This window comes from Schistocerca serialis, chromosome 1 (genome assembly GCF_023864345.2).
Source record: "Schistocerca serialis cubense isolate TAMUIC-IGC-003099 chromosome 1, iqSchSeri2.2, whole genome shotgun sequence".
In the NCBI taxonomy this organism is placed as follows: Eukaryota; Metazoa; Arthropoda; class Insecta; order Orthoptera; family Acrididae; genus Schistocerca; species Schistocerca serialis.
In genome coordinates this window covers 788,043,410-788,062,178 of record NC_064638.1, presented here as the reverse complement: position 1 = coordinate 788,062,178, position 18,769 = coordinate 788,043,410, and the positions used below count along the sequence as shown (strand labels likewise).

At 38.9% G+C, this 18,769-nt stretch overlaps 1 protein-coding gene across 1 annotated transcript in view; it reads right to left on the bottom strand.

Moving 5' to 3' along the window:
• The window catches only part of LOC126433663 (CCN family member 4), a 383,910-nt gene extending 372,067 nt beyond the window's left edge, over positions 1-11,843 (bottom strand). Inside the window, exon 1 of the mRNA XM_050090450.1 lies at positions 11,747-11,843. The gene's annotated coding sequence lies outside the window, so the exon portion shown is untranslated. The remainder of the gene's footprint in view (positions 1-11,746) is intronic.
• Between the last annotated feature and the right edge of the window lie 6,926 nt (positions 11,844-18,769).

The following is an 18,769-nucleotide window of genomic DNA, read 5'->3' as shown; positions in this document are numbered from 1 at the left end:
AAGAAGGACTGCAACAATGAAAGTTACTTAGGAACGAAGTATACTGGGAGTGCATGAAAGCGAAAACGAAACAGCTGCAAAAAAAAGTGAAAAAGTCGTCGTTAGACTGATACAGCTTACAGGACAAAATAAACTTCCGTGAAATTAAAGCAAGGACGACGTAATTAAAAGCGGAGTTGGAATTTCACTATTCAAAGCAAATGAGAGGGGAGTAGGATGAAAGAGTACGTTGAAGGCCTCTAGGAGCGTGAGGAATTGTGTGATAACGTCAGGGAAGAAATGGGAGTCTACATGGAAGTATATGGATCCAGTCTTAGAGCCGAACAGAGCTTTGCAACACATGCGATCAAAAAAGTCAGACCAGATAGATAACAATCCTTCGCAATTTCTAAAATCATTGAGAGAAGTTGCAGTCAAACGGCTCTTCAGGTTCGCGAGCAGACTCTATGAGATTGGAAATATACCATGTTATGTGCCAAAGGCAACAAGGGCAGATATGTGTGAGAATTATCGTACAATCCACATAACAGCTCATAGACCTAATTTGCTAATAAGACACAGAAGAATGGAAAAGAAAATTAAGGATAGGTTAGATGACGATCACTTTGGCTTTCGCAAATATAAACGTATCAAGACAGAATTCTAACATTGCGTTTGATAATGTACAAAAGAACTTAAAAAAATCGAGACACTTTCATATGATTTGTCACCTAGGAAAACTTAAAATATAGAAATATGTCCGAAATTCTGAGGAATATGAAAATAAGCTACAGCAAAGGAGGACAGAGATGTGAGTGGGTAAAATACATTACGTGCAAGAATCTAGACCGAAAAATAAGAACTGAAGTCCAAGAATGAAGTGTTCGCATTAAAAGGGTGTAACACAAAGAAGTAGTCTTTCACTCCTAGTGTTCAGCCCATACATCGACGAATCAATGATGGAAATTAAAGGTTCAAGAGTGGGATTAAAATCAGGGTGAAAGGATATCAATAAGATTCGCTGATGTGATTGTTATCCTCTGTGAAAGTGAAGAAGAGTTTCAGGACCTGTGGAATAGAATAAACAATCTGATAAATACAGAGAACAAACCGAAAAATGACAAAAGTACTGACAAGAAGCAGAAGTGCGAACTGCGACAAACTTGTCAAAATCTGGATGAAGTGAAGGAACTCCAATAGTTTGGAAAAAAAATCACACGACTGACAAAGCAAACTGGACATAAAAAGCAGACTAGTACTGGCAAAGAAGGCATTCTTGACGAAAAGAAGTTTACCAGCGTTAAACTCTGCCATTAATTTGAGGAATAATTTGGAGCACAGCATTGTATGGCAATGAATAACGGCCGGAGGGAAACCTGAAAGAAGAAAATCGAGAAGTCAGAGATTTGGTGTTATAGAGGGATGTTGAAAATTGGGTGGACTGATCAGATAAGGATATAAGGAGGTACTTCGCAGAATCGGCAAAGAAAGGAACGTTAATGAAACACTGGCATGAAGTATGGACATGATGATACGATACATGTTAGCACGTCAACATTATAGTATAAATACGAGCAATGGAGGGGAAGAATTGTAGATGAAGATGGAGATTTGAATGAAACAAATAAATAATTAATTGCTTTGAGTGCAAGTGGTACTGTGTAGGCTGTAGGCTCTGAGCACTATGGGACTTAACATCTACGGTCATCAGTCCCCTAGAACTTAGAACTACTTAAACCTAACTAACCTAAGGACAGCGCACAACACCCAGCCATCACGAGGCAGAGAAAATCCCTGACCCCGCCGGGAATCGAACCCAGGATCCCGGGCGTGGGAAGCGAGAACGCTACCGCACGACCACGAGATGCGGGCTGGTACTGTGAGACGAGTTTTGCACAAGGGAGAAATTTGTGAAGGGATGCGTCAAATCAGCCAGACGACTGATGACTAAAAAAAAAAAAGGCCTCTTGGTTACTTGTTGTTCAATTTGTACGTAATTCGGTCTCAAATAGTGCGTAACTTCAGCATGAACTGCAACTAAAATGACATGGTACTTACAAGGGGAGGAGCACAACTACTGGGCAGGGATTTGGAAGAAAAGTATCCATAGATCTACAGCACATATAAAAATCGACCTCTATTAACTGTATGAGGCTGGCAGTAAGTTCTGAAAAATTGCTGTATAAATTTAATGCACTAGTGTGTTACTGCTCACAAATAAACTGCTGCTTTATTCCCCACCTCCACTCCAGTTTTTCCCACCACGAATGCAAGTGGAACATACCTGTGTAGCTATATCTCTGTGAAGTGTCATACACAGTCGCTACCATCTAAGGCAACATTCTTGCAGTACATTCAGCTACGGTTTTCTCATGTCATTCTCAGGCAAAGAATGATGAGTTGTTTCCATGCGTGGAGAATTCACGATATCATTTTTTCAATTCAGAGCCTCGTTTGGTGCCACAAAAAACGTTAGGTAAAAATTTCTACGTTGAGCAATCTCTACCAGAATTGATACTGCGTTGGTCCTGTTATATTCAGATATGTAAGATCCACAGATAACGGTCAATGCCTAATCACGAAACGCAGGACGAAAATATGTTGTTCTCATTAGCTTTACAGAAAGGATTTCGATGGTACGACTGTATACAGCGTGTTTCAACGGAAAAGTAAACACTAAATGTCACATGAGATAAATTTTTATTGTTTTCAGAAATACAGCTGATTACAGAGGTAAGTTTTTATTTCACACATTGGTACTCCAGTTGCAATGGTTAATTTATCGATAGCCATATTTGTTCTGTAGTTAAAGTTGTGATGCTGTACTTTATTCTATATAACTGAAGTTTTCAATGGCGATTGTGTTCTGTTGGATATTCCTACTGTCATTTGAGTGTGCTGCACGTATTTACAAATGCTGGGTACGCCGATATCTACGTACAGGTATTGTAATGGAACGATACTGCTGCTTGTAGAAAATACTATAGATAATGTTCTAATCGCAGAGTAACAAATTCATGAGTTTTCACTAAACTGCGTGGTTTTGGAGTAGTAAAAAATTGTAAATTTGTGGTAAGGTCTATGGAACCAAACTGCCGAGGTCAGAGGTTACACACTACTTAAACTAACTTACGCTAGGGACGACACACACACCCATGCCCGAGGGAGAACTCGATCCTCCGACGGGGGAGGGGGAGGGGGGGGGGGTTGGGTTCTGGAGTAGTGTTCAGCAGTCATGTCTCATGTGGAAATGAATAGTATGCGGATGGAGCTGAGGACGTTATTCAGTGGATAGAAAATAGCGTTTCAACAAACACAAACAGAATATTTACTAACATAGAAGATTATGGCGGACATCAGGTATCCAAGTCTTCTAGGATTGCTTAAAAGGTAGATGTAGTCAGAACATTGGGATATTTATTAATTGCATATCGGCGAGTACTGACAGCAATACGTTTTACTTATGAAGCCACTTTCAATCGTGCCATTATCAATAACATTCGCAACCGACATCGGTGGTTCGACGAAAAGCCACACGCTTTTGTGGTGACACTTTCAAGAACGTCTCTCTATTAACGTGTGGTGTGTTATGGTAGCCAGTCAGTTGATTGGAACGTATTACAACTTCGTTGTACAAGGCTCCGTTAGGTAAATGTTCTTGAACTTCCAGCAATATTTGAAGTTATCCCTTTGGCTACGGTGGTAGTTATGGTTTTTCAGCATGACGGGAGACTCTGCGCATTCTGGTTGTTACGTAAACCAACATTCCGCGGAAGGCCGGTGGGCATAAATGGTCACGATCCTAGGCCACCAAGTTCCACTTACCTAACCCCTTCAGATATTTGCCTGTGGAGACATCATCAGAAGAGCTGCACGTTATGTTGCCAATAAAATTGGAAAATATAGTGAAGTCGGAAATGGAATTCATGTATTTTGAACTCCATCATCTGCGCTTGCTTAACTGTTTTTGCATTTATATGGGCTACATTCTAAGAACCGTACCTCTGTATTCGACACATGTTACGCAGAATAGTTTACTGGAAATAACGTAAACGACAACCTCTTAAAAAGTTACTATTGCTCGTTATGTACCCCATATATAGGCGTAAATGTTTCACATTACAGAGCAAGTGCGGAATTTATTTGCAACACATTGCATTGTAATACACAGCTCCAGAGAAGATCAGACAGGCAAAGCGTTGCTCTCTATACCGCAAATGTTATTACTACATCTGCTCTAACACATCCATGCTGTCTTCGGGCTGAATGGAAGATATACATGATATTAGTTGTTAATAAAGTCATGATTAGCTAATATAAAATGCTCAGACACAAATTCCATCACTCAAATGACTAGAAAAGCTTTTTTTGGGAAAGATCTCCCTGCATACTCCTTCCATCACAAAAAATTGCTACATACGGCTAGTCACAAGTTTAAAGCTATGTGTCACTGCAATTCTGGACAGTGGACTGTGTCTCCAGTTACGAACAGAAGAATGCAGCTTGCGTACAATATTCAGTCTGGCAACATACCTCGCGAACTGCCATCATGAGTAACTGGAAGTAGTTATCCTCAGTGTAGCGAATCAGCCTAAATCACATAAAAACGCAGGGCCTCCGATCGATATTATATTCCAGGTAGGTTCCTTGCAGAGTAAGGTGATACAATAACTCCATACTTAGCAATTATATACAACCACTCGCTATTCGAGAGATCAGTATCTAAAGTTGCCCAAGTCACGCCAATATCCAAGTAAGGAAATAGGAGTAATGCGCTGCATTACAGCCCAATAGCGCTAATGTCGATTTGCAGTACGATTTTGTAACATATACATAATGTTTTCATTCTTGTCATTCCTTATAAGTTGATGGTCTCCCATATTCAGAACTGCGAATACCTTTCATCTGGATATCTGTATGGTGCGGAAAGTGGCAACTGACTCTAAACAGTGGAAAACGTGAATTCATCCGCATGAGTAGGCCTACCAAAAGTAATCCGCTAAATTCCGCTTACCCGATGAATGGCAAATCTAACCACTGTAAATTCAACTAAATACTTAGGGATTACAATTACGAATAATTTAAACTGTAAGGGTCACATAGATAATGTTGTGAAGAAAGCGAAGCAAACACCGTGATTTATTGATAAAACATTAAAAAAGTGCAACAGGTGTGCTAAAGAGACTGCCTAGGCTGCGCCTGTTCATCCTCTGCTACAGTATTGCTGTGCCGTATCCTTACCAGACAGGATAGGCAGTGAATGTAGAAAGAGACCAAAGAATGGAAGCTCGTTTTGCATTATCACGAATTAGGGGAGAGAATGTCAAGGATATGATGGGCGAATTGGTGTGGCAACCTTTAAAACAAAGGCATTTTTGGATCGGCTTACTTCTTTTTCCGAATGTGAAAATATTTTGTTGGCGCCGACCTGCTTAGGAAATAATGATGATAATAATAAAATAAGATAAATCAGAGCTCGCACCGAGAGCTTTAAATGTTCGTTTCTCCCGTGCTTTCTTGGAGAGTGGAGATGTAGGAAAATAGTTTGAATGACGGTTCAATGAACCCTCTAGCAGGCACTTAAGCGTGAATTGCGGAGTAATCACATAGAGACAGATGTGGATGTAGATGAACATCACACTGACGTCATTGTAACATTGAATCAAAAGATTGAAGATCCGCCTCATAGTGGTCGTCCGCGATCTACAATAAACGCTGAAGACGCTACTTATGTATCACGGTTCGTCGATACTTCATGAGAAAGGACTTGTGCACTGTCTATACGTAAGTAACTGTGTCGGCCGTGTCGATACAGACACTACGCAACCGTCTCCACGCGATCAATTTGGTCTGTAGCCATCCATTACGAACCAACAACGTGGCGCACAGAGAAGATAGGTACGGGACCCCGTACCTACCTGGAATTGGACCTGTACCTATGGCACGTGCGTGTTTTTACCAATGAGTGTTGAAGATGTCTAGTAACAGTCACAGAACCGAGTGGAGTCAACCAGATGCCAATGCACGTCTCAGACGTGAGGTCCCACAGGTTCAGGATAGAGGTAATTCGTCAAGTTCTGGGCTGGTATTATACGAGCATGGACAATGGTCAGGTAGGGACAGTTTTAGAATATGATTCCCCAGGAGAAACCAACTGCACATAAGAATATGATATCATCTCCAGATCCCCGTCTCAATTTGATGTATCAGAAAACCGTCCAACGGAGTGCCAGTGCAGTCTTGTATTCTGAATTCCTCAGAAGGAACACCCGTTATGGAAGGTGAGAGGAACAGGAACTTCTGATTTATAATATTTTTTCCTTAAATTTAGTATAATTAGTTAATCCTTACTGTCATTATGTATTCACTTGTGGTTGATTTTAAAATTGTAATCTAAATGAGGTTACGGTACTTTACTGTTCATGGAAAATGGTTTCAGTGTTACTAACCGCTGTAGATTACAAACTATGCCTTTTCGTGAATAGGGACACTAAATTAAGTCAGGACAGCGACAGCACGTTTTACTGAGTTATTTTTTACTATCCTCTCGCTGCTGAGGGATGATGAAGATGGTTGGACTGAAGACAATACGCGCTGAGCTATTACTGTCTTGCGCCAAGGGAGGAGCATATGTCATGCTGCAGAATTATTTGGCGTGCCTCATTCACGTCCTCGCCGCCGTCTACAAAGTGGTATCGATAATCAGCTGGAGAAGAAGAGTGAACAATCTAGGTTTACCGTCGAACAAGGAACGCAGTTAGTAGAACGGATGCTTTCGCTCTCAGCTTGTGGGTTCTGTTAGTATTCTAACATTCCAAGAAAAGCTGCCTTTTGTCTCAGAGGAAAATGGAATCAAACATAAGTTTTCGAAACAACATCAGACAGCAGGAATTGATTGACTTATTGCTTTTCGCAAGTGCAATCCTGAAATGACATTTAGGAAAGCTGAAGGTCTCTCTTTGCGTTACGCAAGTGCCTTAATAAGCATGACCCTGAGCGATATTTTACTTCAGTGGATAAAATCACGGAGGATTGATTATCCACAATTGATTTATAACTGTGACAGATCTGGCTTTCAGATGACTAATAAAGCACACAAGGAAATATTTGCAGCGAACTGTTGCAATGTTGTCTTTTCGCAGACGTGCTTGTATGAACGCTGTAGGAAATCATTCCACCAGTGGCAACATGAAAAGGCAAAATGTTTTATCTTGAATTTCCTACCAGTTTTCCTAATGGCTCATTGGTAACAATGATGGATTCACTTTGGATAAATGAAGAAGACTTTTTGAAGTGTTTTGATCTTACCTAGCTCATAGCGTTCCTGGAAGATGTCTCTTGCTTCTAGATGAACACCCTTCCCATAAAAGATTAGAGGCATTGGAATTTTACAATGAAAATGACGTACACAAAATTTGTTTACCTACCCATACAACTCATTCAGCCATTAGATAGATCATTTCTCAAGTGGATGAAGTCATAGTATCACACTGAGCTCAATACTTTCATGAGGAACAACCAGGAGGGGGGAGGGGGATCAACAAGGTCACTTTTAGAAGGATACTGAAAGCAGCGACGGCTGCTATTGTTGAGAGTGGGTTAAGATCAACTGTGGTTTACGCACTCAGTGCAGATGTTCCCTCTGAACATGATTTCCTTTTTAGTTGCATGACAACAGAGGAAGCTGCTGAACATGGTGCTGTGACCATGCATAGTCCTCTTCCTACAGCATCAGCAACCGGCACCGAAAACCAGACAGAACCGGCGTCACCTTCAGTACCTTACCGTGAACTTTCTCCACCTACGAAGAAACAAACGGAACGCAATCAATCGAGAAGGAAGCGACAAGCAGTACTCTTCACGTCTCCTGAAAATATTACTGCAGAAACGAGAAAATGTAAAGAACTAAATGGCTGGTGGAGAAATCCTCACAGTCAGAGAAGTAAGATACAATGCATGGATTTTGTTGAGCAAAATACAGTGACCGCGCATCATCAAAACTGGGAGGCTGGATTTGGTGCCAAATAAGAGGCAGAGGAGTTGTACCACGAAAAGTGTGCAGGGGCTGAGAGAAAGGAGAACTTTTTTGTGCCACATGTGTACTTAAAATGATGTTAAGATGTATGGAAGATGTTCTGACACGCCGGCCGCGGTGGTCTCGCGGTTCTTGGCGCGCAGTCCGGAACCGCGCGAGTGCTACGGTTGCAGGTTCGAATCCTGCCTCGGGCATGGATGTGTGTGATGTCCTTAGGTTAGTTAGGTTTAAGTAGTTCTAAGTTCTATGGGACTGATGACCACAGCTGTTAAGTCCCATAGTGCTCAGAGCCATTTGAACCATTTTTTTTTTGTTCTGACACACTCAGTATACTTCCTTTATAATTACGTACAGTATACGAGAGTTAAAACAAGAAGAAATCTTATCGCGATTCACCTAACGTTTCCGATTCATTCTTACTGGCACATGTAAATAGGAACATGTGGTACTTTGTTGTTGTCTTTAAAATATTCTCTATGCATTTCAATATAAAAGCAGTGTGTCCTATAATTAGTCCCTTAATCAACATTATGTAAAGAATGAATTAGAACGTTTACAGTTTCTACTAATATTAAAATCAGTATTTAAATTTTCAGATATTTATCCCGTTTCACCCGACCTTTCCCTGCGAATGTGGGTCGCAAATCATTGCCATCGAGGTTAGCGACAGACGCATATTTCTGGAGCTAGGCTCATCTTTCAAGACGATAATGCAAGAGCACACCGCGTCACCTCATGAACACTTTCACTACGTGGCAAGAAGGAACCGAATTAAGTGAGGTGCAGTATCGGCTGTCATGATTCTGACTGATTTTAAGTGTTACCAGTTAAAAATTGATCTGGATCGTAGCAGAAATTTTATTCACACACTGGATATCCTCAAGAGTGATTTTGTCAGTGTGTAGTACAAACATGAACGTCGAAGTCTCAGCCACCTTGTGGATTCCGTACTAAGGAGCACTGAACGTTGTTAGACAGCATGGATGGAGCAACATAATATTGACTGCAAAACTTCAACAAATTTTTATTCCACAGAGGTGGAAAAATGTGAGCTTCAAACAGTCTCCCCCCCCCCTTTTTTTGGTTGTTGTTCTGTTCACATTTCATAATTTCTATGAGGCTTATTCTTATAGTTCTCTGTTTCTCATGAATCTAAGCTGTCAGACATTTGCAGATAGGTGACGTAAAACCGATTTAAACAATTTATTTAGGCACCATTTTCTTACTTTTTCCAGGTGTTCGACTTAACACTTTCTCGATACTTTTTAAATGATTATTATTAACAGTTCACAAGAAATATAAAAAAGAGTTCTATTTACTCAACAAACCGTTTATAATACACGAGTTCACAAGTTTCAAGAATTGTGCCCAAGGTAGTATTTACTGTTTAATGCCATATAGGCACTGGGACTCAACTCGTCGGACGGAATATTCGCAGTTATAAACGTTTCATTATTCTAAAATGAGACGAAACAAATTAATCTTGTCACATAGGCATCTATTCCTATTTATTTCAGATTTCTAGTAGAATATCTTATAGGAACGTAAATCAGAATGAGCTTCTTGTCGTAAATGATTCACTCGCGTTTGCTTTAGATACTACTAAACGTCATACAGGCCATAAATAAACAACAGATGTTTCTTTTAAAATGTATTACACTTAACGTTGTATCGGATTGCTCAGTACAATCATTGTGGTACTGTATTTCATACTTCGCACTGCATCAACTGTGTAGTATTCAAAATTACATCCCTCTGCTACGTCTAAATCGATTGATTCGTTCTTTTAGTTTTCACTTTCTTTTCCTCCAAACATCCACAGTTATCTGAGCTGTGTACTTTTAATCCACGCTGTTTGTAGCCCAGGAAAATCCCAAAATTCTGCTAGTCCATAAACATTTGTGGACGACCAAAATGACTAGATTATTCCGTTTGGCAGAATCAGTCTTTACCTGTCTGGGAAACGATATTCTTAAATGATATATTGGTCCGTACATTATGCAGGGAATAGTTCAACGTAGCTGCTGTCTCAATATACGAGTGTCCCAATGTCGCGCCACGGTGGATCAGGCCTTGTCTTGCCCTCATATTGGTCTTTCCTCTCTTCTTTCCTTATCGTTTCATCCACCTTCTCTTTCGTAACATTATTTCTTGACGTAAAGAAATAAAAAATAGGGTTTAGCTTCCAGTCAATGTTCAGCTCCTTAGAGATGATTCTTGACATTGAGATCATTTGTACCATATCATATGGCTAAATACAGCCACATTATCATAACAAAATGAATAATTATGAATTTTCAGATCATCGTAGCTGTTTTACTAACAGATTGACTTCCCACAAGATTCCGAACTGTAAGCTCAGACTAAGAAAGCAGGATTACGTCACAAAAATCGAAATTCCTGTATATAGTACTTGAGTGGCACATTCATAAAGCAAGAGCAAAGTTTGGACAGTTCTACGAAAGGAAGCGCTAAGATGGTGTAATCGGACCGATTAATCCAGACCTGAAAGAGCAGTTTAAGACACTGACAGTCAAAAACGGAACCAAGAAATCAATTTCTGTCTTAAGACTGTGTTTATGAGCATGAAAGACGTCGACGTCATGTGGGAACACGTCCCACCCACCGGAAGGTAACTGAGCTAATGTACTTTTCGGTGTGTTATTTTGGTTCAGCAATTCTTCACCTCACACCGCAAGGCGTTCCACGGTCTGCAAAAATGGCCTGAAGTTGTGTAACATCTATGGCGATATCCCATAGCACTAAGAACTCGCATTATTTCAGTCCTCAGTTCCATGTAGCCTAAGCTGCAATTACATTGTTAACAAACGAATGGTTGAAGTACGATGTGATTACTCTTCCGCTTTATAACGCTAAAGTAATTTCTGCAACCACCAGAACTTGACAAGTGCTATGATTTCCAAGTCAGTGCGTCTATCGTCTGATCTTTAAACGTAGATAACTAAACTGCTTGATGAGTAAATACGGCAACCAAATACATAAAATAGTTATTAAAGCAATTAACGTATCCGGGGTACAACAATCGTCTTGCAATTGTCTGAATTCCCAGTTGTACTACGAATTTACGTGCTCTGACTTCAGGAGAAATCCTGAAGCCATTCAACAGGCTTATTCTGTGGCAGACTAAGGAAAACCTGACAGCAGCTATAAAGTATTAAGCCGGTAATGACATCACATTATTTGTACACATATTATTTTATTTACAACAACAACGAACTTAATCATATGCGTTACGTTTGAAATTACATATCTACTATCGTAGAACAGTGGAATGAATTCAAATGATAAATCGATAGTTTAACCATGCGTTCTATTAGTTAATACAAAAGCAATGAGCTCCATGTATATCTTTGACCTTCATTTGGGGTAGAAATTCAGATTCTTGGTAGTACTAGAACAAATAAAGAAAATATGATTCTATGTACTGTATCTTGCACAGTCTACGACTGCGAGGTGTAGGTGAGACATTAAGTATTCGTTGAAATTTGTTGGATAAAATTTTAGTTATTTGGAAACCTACGTGTGTTGCACAGGCGAAAACATTTGACTATCGTCGGCATAGCCAACCACAGCGACTTGACTCCGACAGACAAGTTCTAAAAGACAGCGAAGCTATGTTTCAGCAAATCCCCTAATGCGAAAGAGCAACGTCCAACTTTAGCTGCGGCGCAGTGTGTGAGGGAACGGCTGGCGGCAGGAGCGGGCGCTCACCTGGCGGATAGCAAGCAGCGTCAGCCGAGCGGCGATCGGGGGCGGCGTCGCATGCGGCGGCGGAGGCGGCGTCGGCGCCGGCGTCGCGGCCAGTGTGGGCTCCCGCGGCAACACTGGCGTCGCGACGCCACACCGCGCGGCCCGCGGCCGGCGCGCCGCGTGCGCAGCAGTGCGCAAGCGCCGTCACGTGACCCGCCACCGTCGATAGCAGGCGCCGGCGCCGTCGTCGCTGCTGCCGCCGTCTCTGACGGGGACGTCACCTCCGTTTACGCTCATACAAGCTCACGCGTCCGCCCGAGAAGAGTCGAGAGGGCTCCAACATATTTTTTACTTACTTACTGGCCTTAGGCGTTAGGCAGGGAAGTGAGTACTGACAGAACTGTCACTCAATATCACATATACAACACAGACATTTTAATGAAGCTGGTAATGTGTGAATGTCATGATACCCTTTGTACAGTCGTTGTTCAGTTTCACAATCCATGGATTATTTGCACGATAAATCGTAACGATATAGACCATGTCATTTTACGTTCACATCACAAATTAATTTGCAGTTATGGCTACATGCCTCTTTTTTAATACACAGATGTGATTAGCAATTTCAGCCCACTATCTTTGACACATCACAGTAATGGAAATTCTTCTATGGAATAGGTGCCGTCAAGAGGCAACATTTCCGCTTTGTTTTCAAATCTTACATTGTTGCTGTCTTAAATTTTATATCACCAGGAAAGCTAATAAAAATTTTAGCTGCAGCACTGTGCACCCCTTTTTGTGCTATAAAAGAACTCAGTTGGAGTAATGAATGTCATTTTTTCTTCTGGTGCTGTAATTATATACTTCATTATTCTTTCTGAACTACAGTTGATTATTTTCATGGAAGAATAGATTAATGGAGAAGAAGTACTCTGAATGCCCAACTTCTTAAACAGATATCCAGCAGATGTAGTGGGTGAGCACCACATTTTTTTCCTACTGTCTTTCTTCTAGGTGAGTTACAAGGAGAACATTGTTCAGTCTCACATAACTTAGAGAAAATACGCAAAATATTACAATTTACTGATTTTCCTGCACCCAAGATTTGCAGCTGTGATTTAGCAGTTCGAAAATGTACTTTTTCCAGTTAAATTCTCATTCTCATTGACCCCTAGTAATTTGGAAGTTTACACAGTATTTATGGCTCCCTTACCATGTGTTACACTTGTCATGGGAGTAACGCCTCCACATCTGCTGCGATGAATAAGTTTTAAAATTGAGTTAGGTCTTTCGCAGAAAATCAGTAAATGACAGTTTTAAGAACACTTCTTACTATTTCTTCCGTTGCTGTGTGTATGCTTGTATTGATTACAATAGTGGTGTGGAAAGTTGTAAGTTTTATTTATTAAAATCTGTAATGATCATTACAGCATGGTGAAAGACGCACGGAAATGTGTAAAGCTCAATCTCTTGGGATATTATCGTTACCTATACTTTTTCTTTGAAAGATCAAGGCTGTCTAGTGAAACTTTATCACCATTGTCACAAAATCTGATATGTACTCGCACAGTTTGTGTTATAAAAACCCTTATTCCGATATGTTAGTATTCAAACATTTCTGGGACCTCCTCCTATCGGATATGTCATCTTTCTGATGAAGAACAAAAACAGAAATTAACCATGAACAAATCATGAAAAATTAGTTCTCTAGTGCGTGACTGCGAATTTGAAAATATTCCCTAACGTCTCCTAACCACTATACTGCAATGCTCCTGTACACAACAGACTGCTTACCTCGTCTTGTCGCCGCAACTGCGTGGCCATGCTAAAAGAATTCAAAAGGAATACTGCGATCCATGCAGAGTGACATGCACGGCTACAACTACTGATGCAAATACGCCTATGTTTTTTAATATAGAAATTGAATGAATGATCTGGACAGGTTTGGTCAACAAGTCTTAAACAGTGTAAAAATTTAAGGAACCAATAACGACTTTTAATTTACTACGAGTATGTTCTGAAAATGAAGATTCATACATTGACAAACTCTACTCAGACCTTTTGTTTCCTTGAACATTTTGAAAACTTTAATTCTACAAAAATGTGTATAGTCATCAATCATGTATCTGGTTACAACAAAGATACGAATATTACTCTAAATGTATGCATACACAAATCTGACAAAGTTCCTCCAGTGCGCTAGCAAGCAAAAACTACGTGCAGCAAAAGGACAAATTGCCAAAATCTTCGATTAAGACCAAAATCTCCTCCGGCGCTACTAGCATGGTCAGGGTAGGCTGCGACCTTTTCTTATGCATGGCTTCTCTCCACGTCAGACTGCGGCCGGCCACTCTCAACAACTGTTCACTCACTACTACTCGTGATAATAATATCTCCGATCCACAATTTGTATATGCACCTAACAGGTGAATCAGTAGCCAATGTTCCAAAAATGTATAAACGTCCAACTTTCATAATCACCACCCTCACTTGTAATAATTTTGTGGGGTGGTTCTTGTGCAAGATGTTTTCAAGGAGCAAATGCAAAATAATTATATACAGAAATGTGAAAAATAGTTTCAGAAGTCGTACAAAAGTGGTAAAATACATAAACATAAGCTTAAAAGAGTTACATGCAGAGTAGGAAATTGATTTGCTGTACAATATAGTCAAGGAAATTAATGTACAACTATCATTTTGTGCATGTAAGGGCTCATACTTACAAGGCATTGATGGTAGTCAGTTTAATAGATTAACAAAATGTTACTCATCGTTCTCCAAGAGTGTTAAAATGTCATTCAGTCTCATAGAAGCAAATATTACACACCGAAATGCTACTATGTTTTTCTGAGAACACACAAGTTTCAGGTCTAAGCATACTCAGGGACTAACTGCATACACTATATCCATTGACAACCACACCAAAATTTTTAGTGTCAATCCTTTCATATTCAGACAAAGATACTCTACAGAATCAGTACTGATAGTATAAGTCAGAAGTATATCTTGTTTAATATGAAAAAATTGATGATACGATCATGAATGCATTGAAGTTGAACATATCTTTGAGAAAACAGGTTCTCATAATTGATGTGGAATATCAAAAGTCTCAGATATGACACAATAACAGAAACGAATTAAAACGAATAAATGAATAATAGTAAGTTATATACACTTGAATATAAAATATGCGCCATGTGAATAGGCACATAAGTTCAGTGCTCAGTAAATGACTCAAAATATGTACGGTCACAGATAATTACGTAAGTTTGGCAAGTTTCTTGAGGTACGATTGTAAATATCAGGTCCAGGCCAATCGCATGGTGGCAGGGTTGTCTTACACAAATTAACTTTCTGATGGTAAAGTAAATAGTGTACCATAAAGTACTTGTTTTGATCCAGAACACGCCAAGTGTGTGGCATATGTCATCACTGAGTGACATGCACATTTGTCCAAAGATGTTAACGGTGCCATATTTAAAAAATGTCACAATTAATTGTTGATTCTAGTGCTGATATAAAATAATTGCATGTGATTTAAATTATCAAAGTCAAAATTACAGGTCAACAAATAAAAGCAAAATTTCATATAATCCAGGTTCTATAGTAGATAATTAAGAAAACTATATATGTGAGTATACATGCAATTCCTTCATATACAATATATGGGACTTCAGATGAAACTAATGTTGTCAGTTCACAAATTTAACACTGAGTATGGGGAAGTGATAATTACAAGTAAAACCTTATTATTACAGCGCAGTTGATTCGTTTCTCAAAAAAAATCATACTAATGTATATATGATGATCATAGAATAGAAAGTAGAAAGTAGCATCACAAGGCCGATATCATGAGATGTCAAATTTCAACTTGTCCATGTATAATCATATGTAGGTAGTCACAACTACAAAATAAATACAACATTCAAAAGACATATCTTATAAAGCAACTAATAATGACATCACTTATTCTGATATACAACACAACAACAATTTATCCTCGAACTGCTCAGTAGTAGCTGAAAGAAATGGTTTATTAACCGAAAATGAAGCAAGCAACTTCTCTTCAGCTTCAGTATTTTAATGACAAGAGAAAAGATCATCATCTTACAGTCATTAACTTAAGGTGCTAGGCTCAGCAATGCGTCACTACCATAGCTAAACCTACATCTTCACTCGCCACCATGAAAGAGATTCTGAAATTAAATTGTTTAAATAGAAAACTACTAAAGTATTGAAGTAACTTAATTTGCACTATTATTTATAACATGCATAAAAACGTAGCAGATCAACTTGAATCACGTATAAAAAAACTACAAGCTGAAAAGAAAAAAGCTGTTAAAATGCATAACATACTTATATGCAAGTAATCTATAAACGTTTTTAACACGACCTGGTCTTCTAGAAAGTCTAGTTCTCTGTAACACACGCAACATTGGTGTTGTTATAATGTGCATAAAAACGTAGCAGATCAACTTGAATCGTGTATAAAAAAACTACAAGCTGAAAAGAAAAAAAGCTGTTAAATCACGTAACATAATTATATGCAAGTAATAAACGTTTTAACACGACCTGGTCTTCTAGAAAGTCTAGTTCTCTGTAACACACGCAACATTCGTGTTGTTATAATGTAGCTCACTCGGAACGCACGCTATACTCCGAACTGAAAGTAGTGTTTAGTTCACACAAACGCATAGAGTTCTGTGTTTTTTGATTATTTCTGCAACAGAGAAAAAATTCATTATCATCATGTCACACAAAATGTTCAGTAAATGTAAACAGCAACAAATAGACAAAAATATATTTTACTGAGAGAATTTCATTCCACAACTTCGCAAAGCTAGAATATTCATCATATAATCACACAATTCAGCAACAGAAGAAAAATCTTTGTTAAACAATTCATGCTTATTACTCGACAGATACATCCACATATACGCTCTTACCTCCAAACAGGTGGAAAGAAAGCGTGTCACCTTCAAGCGCTAGTGTTTTCAGGACCTTGCAATGTATATAGCAGGTATGATTGGTATCTCAAAGTGTAATTCGTGTTCTTTCCATAATCGATATGTCTTACATGTCATATTACATCTAGTCAGTAGCAACAAAACCTCAGTAACACTGTCTTCTCAGAAATCCGTTCATTACAAAATAAATCTCTCTTGAAAATATCACTGACTCTATGAGAGAACAAAGTGTGCACAAATAGAACCTCTATGTATCTAGTACAGCTGTAGGCTGCTCTGTTTAGTAAGTGTACCTTGTGTTGTACCATAAATAGCCGAAAAAAATGCTTCCTAAGTAAATAGTATACAATGCCTCGTGTGTCTTCCTCAGAACAACATATTTCATTAATCTTCAGCTTAATATCCTAAAATCATAATCCACTTCACACAATATACCATAATCGTATCATAATATACCATAGTTGCACCATCATAAAACGTAATAACATCATAAGCCTTACATGGCAATTCTGAAGCAAAATTCCTCATCATATTCCATATCTCTAGCGCACAGTATTCCCTACATTTATCATGTGTACGCATACAGCTGTGAAATTATCACTCTTCAAGATACTTTCTAAATAGCTGAACAAGCATTAGTCAGTCAGTAATGTTCCTAGTTAAACTACTTACCATCAGAAGTACCTTCCTCAATTCAGAACCACTTGTAAACGATCTCTTATCCAAAATAAAGTCAGCAGTCATCTATGCCTATTAAATGGGTGACATACTTCACAAAATGTGTACCTACAGAAAATTTCATCAATGCACTTTCCTCAAAAACAACACAGTATTCTGCCACGTAAAGGTAAAGCAAAACACACAAGTTTCCACAACTCACAAGAAGAAAAAAACATTATCTTAGAACCTTAAAAGCAAGCCTGCTCTGCTATATCAAGATCACAAAGAGAAAAGTTCTAAACTCACGAAATAACAAAAGAGTATTAAATTTCAGTTAGATACTTCATAAGTAAACTCAGAATAATACATGCTGAATACCTGTTGTTCACAGATTTCTAACCATTTCATATAGTCATGGCGCAAACGTAAATGCTCTGCAGCTTTTTTGATGTTTTCCAATGCTAAATCGATCGCTTCACGATGTCTTAAACATCGTTGTACAGGGATGGATATTAATTGTGTTATAAACTCTGCCAGTGGTTTATTCTTTACTACAAGGAGTAGAGGTAAAGTTGAAGAATCATTTGTCAGTTCGTAAATGATATTTTGAAAATCCGAAAAGTGCACATAGCAGTTTCAGTGTTGACGATAGCAATACAATCTGCAAAGATGCATTACAACGAAATTGTGGGTCACTATCAGAAATTACTTTGTCAACATGCACGATTTCTTTCAGAAAATGCTTTACGAATGCTACAGATTCAGATTTTTGAGTTGCTTTCGGTAAAGCTGTGAATAACAGAAATTTATAGGGAAGCTCAATAGCTACGAGAACAACTTTAGATTTCGTAACTGAACCGAAAATGTCAACAGCGGCTAATTCTCTTAATGTCACACTAATGATCGGAAACAGCGTTGTTCTGTGCTTAAAGTAGGTGGTTTTGCCTTTCTGAGCCTTTTGCTTTTTGCCAAGACTGTATGAATTCGCTTTTCCATGTTGTTGAAGTAACATGTATCTCGTAATTTTGGTCAACATTTCTTAGCACCAACGTTTCCGTAACTGAGAAGTATGTAGTAAACGAGTTTGTTGAAGAGCTCGCCTCGGATGCACAATACCCAAATAGGTATGTCAGGAGAACTACGTCTGAATAAAATGTTGTTATGTACAAGGTGCAACAGACTTATCACAGTATTTGAATTCTTTTCCCATTTCTCTTTTATGTCATTCCACGTATCATCTTCCTCCAGTCATGAGCAAAGTTTTCAAAGGCTACTTTTTGCATAGATAACAAACTAAAATTATTTTCATTCCAATCTCCCTCATCACTCTGCATTAAACCAACAGGCGCACGTGAAAGTGCATCGGCAATAGTGTTTTCTGGACCTGGAATGTAAATCACAGTGAAACTGAATTCCT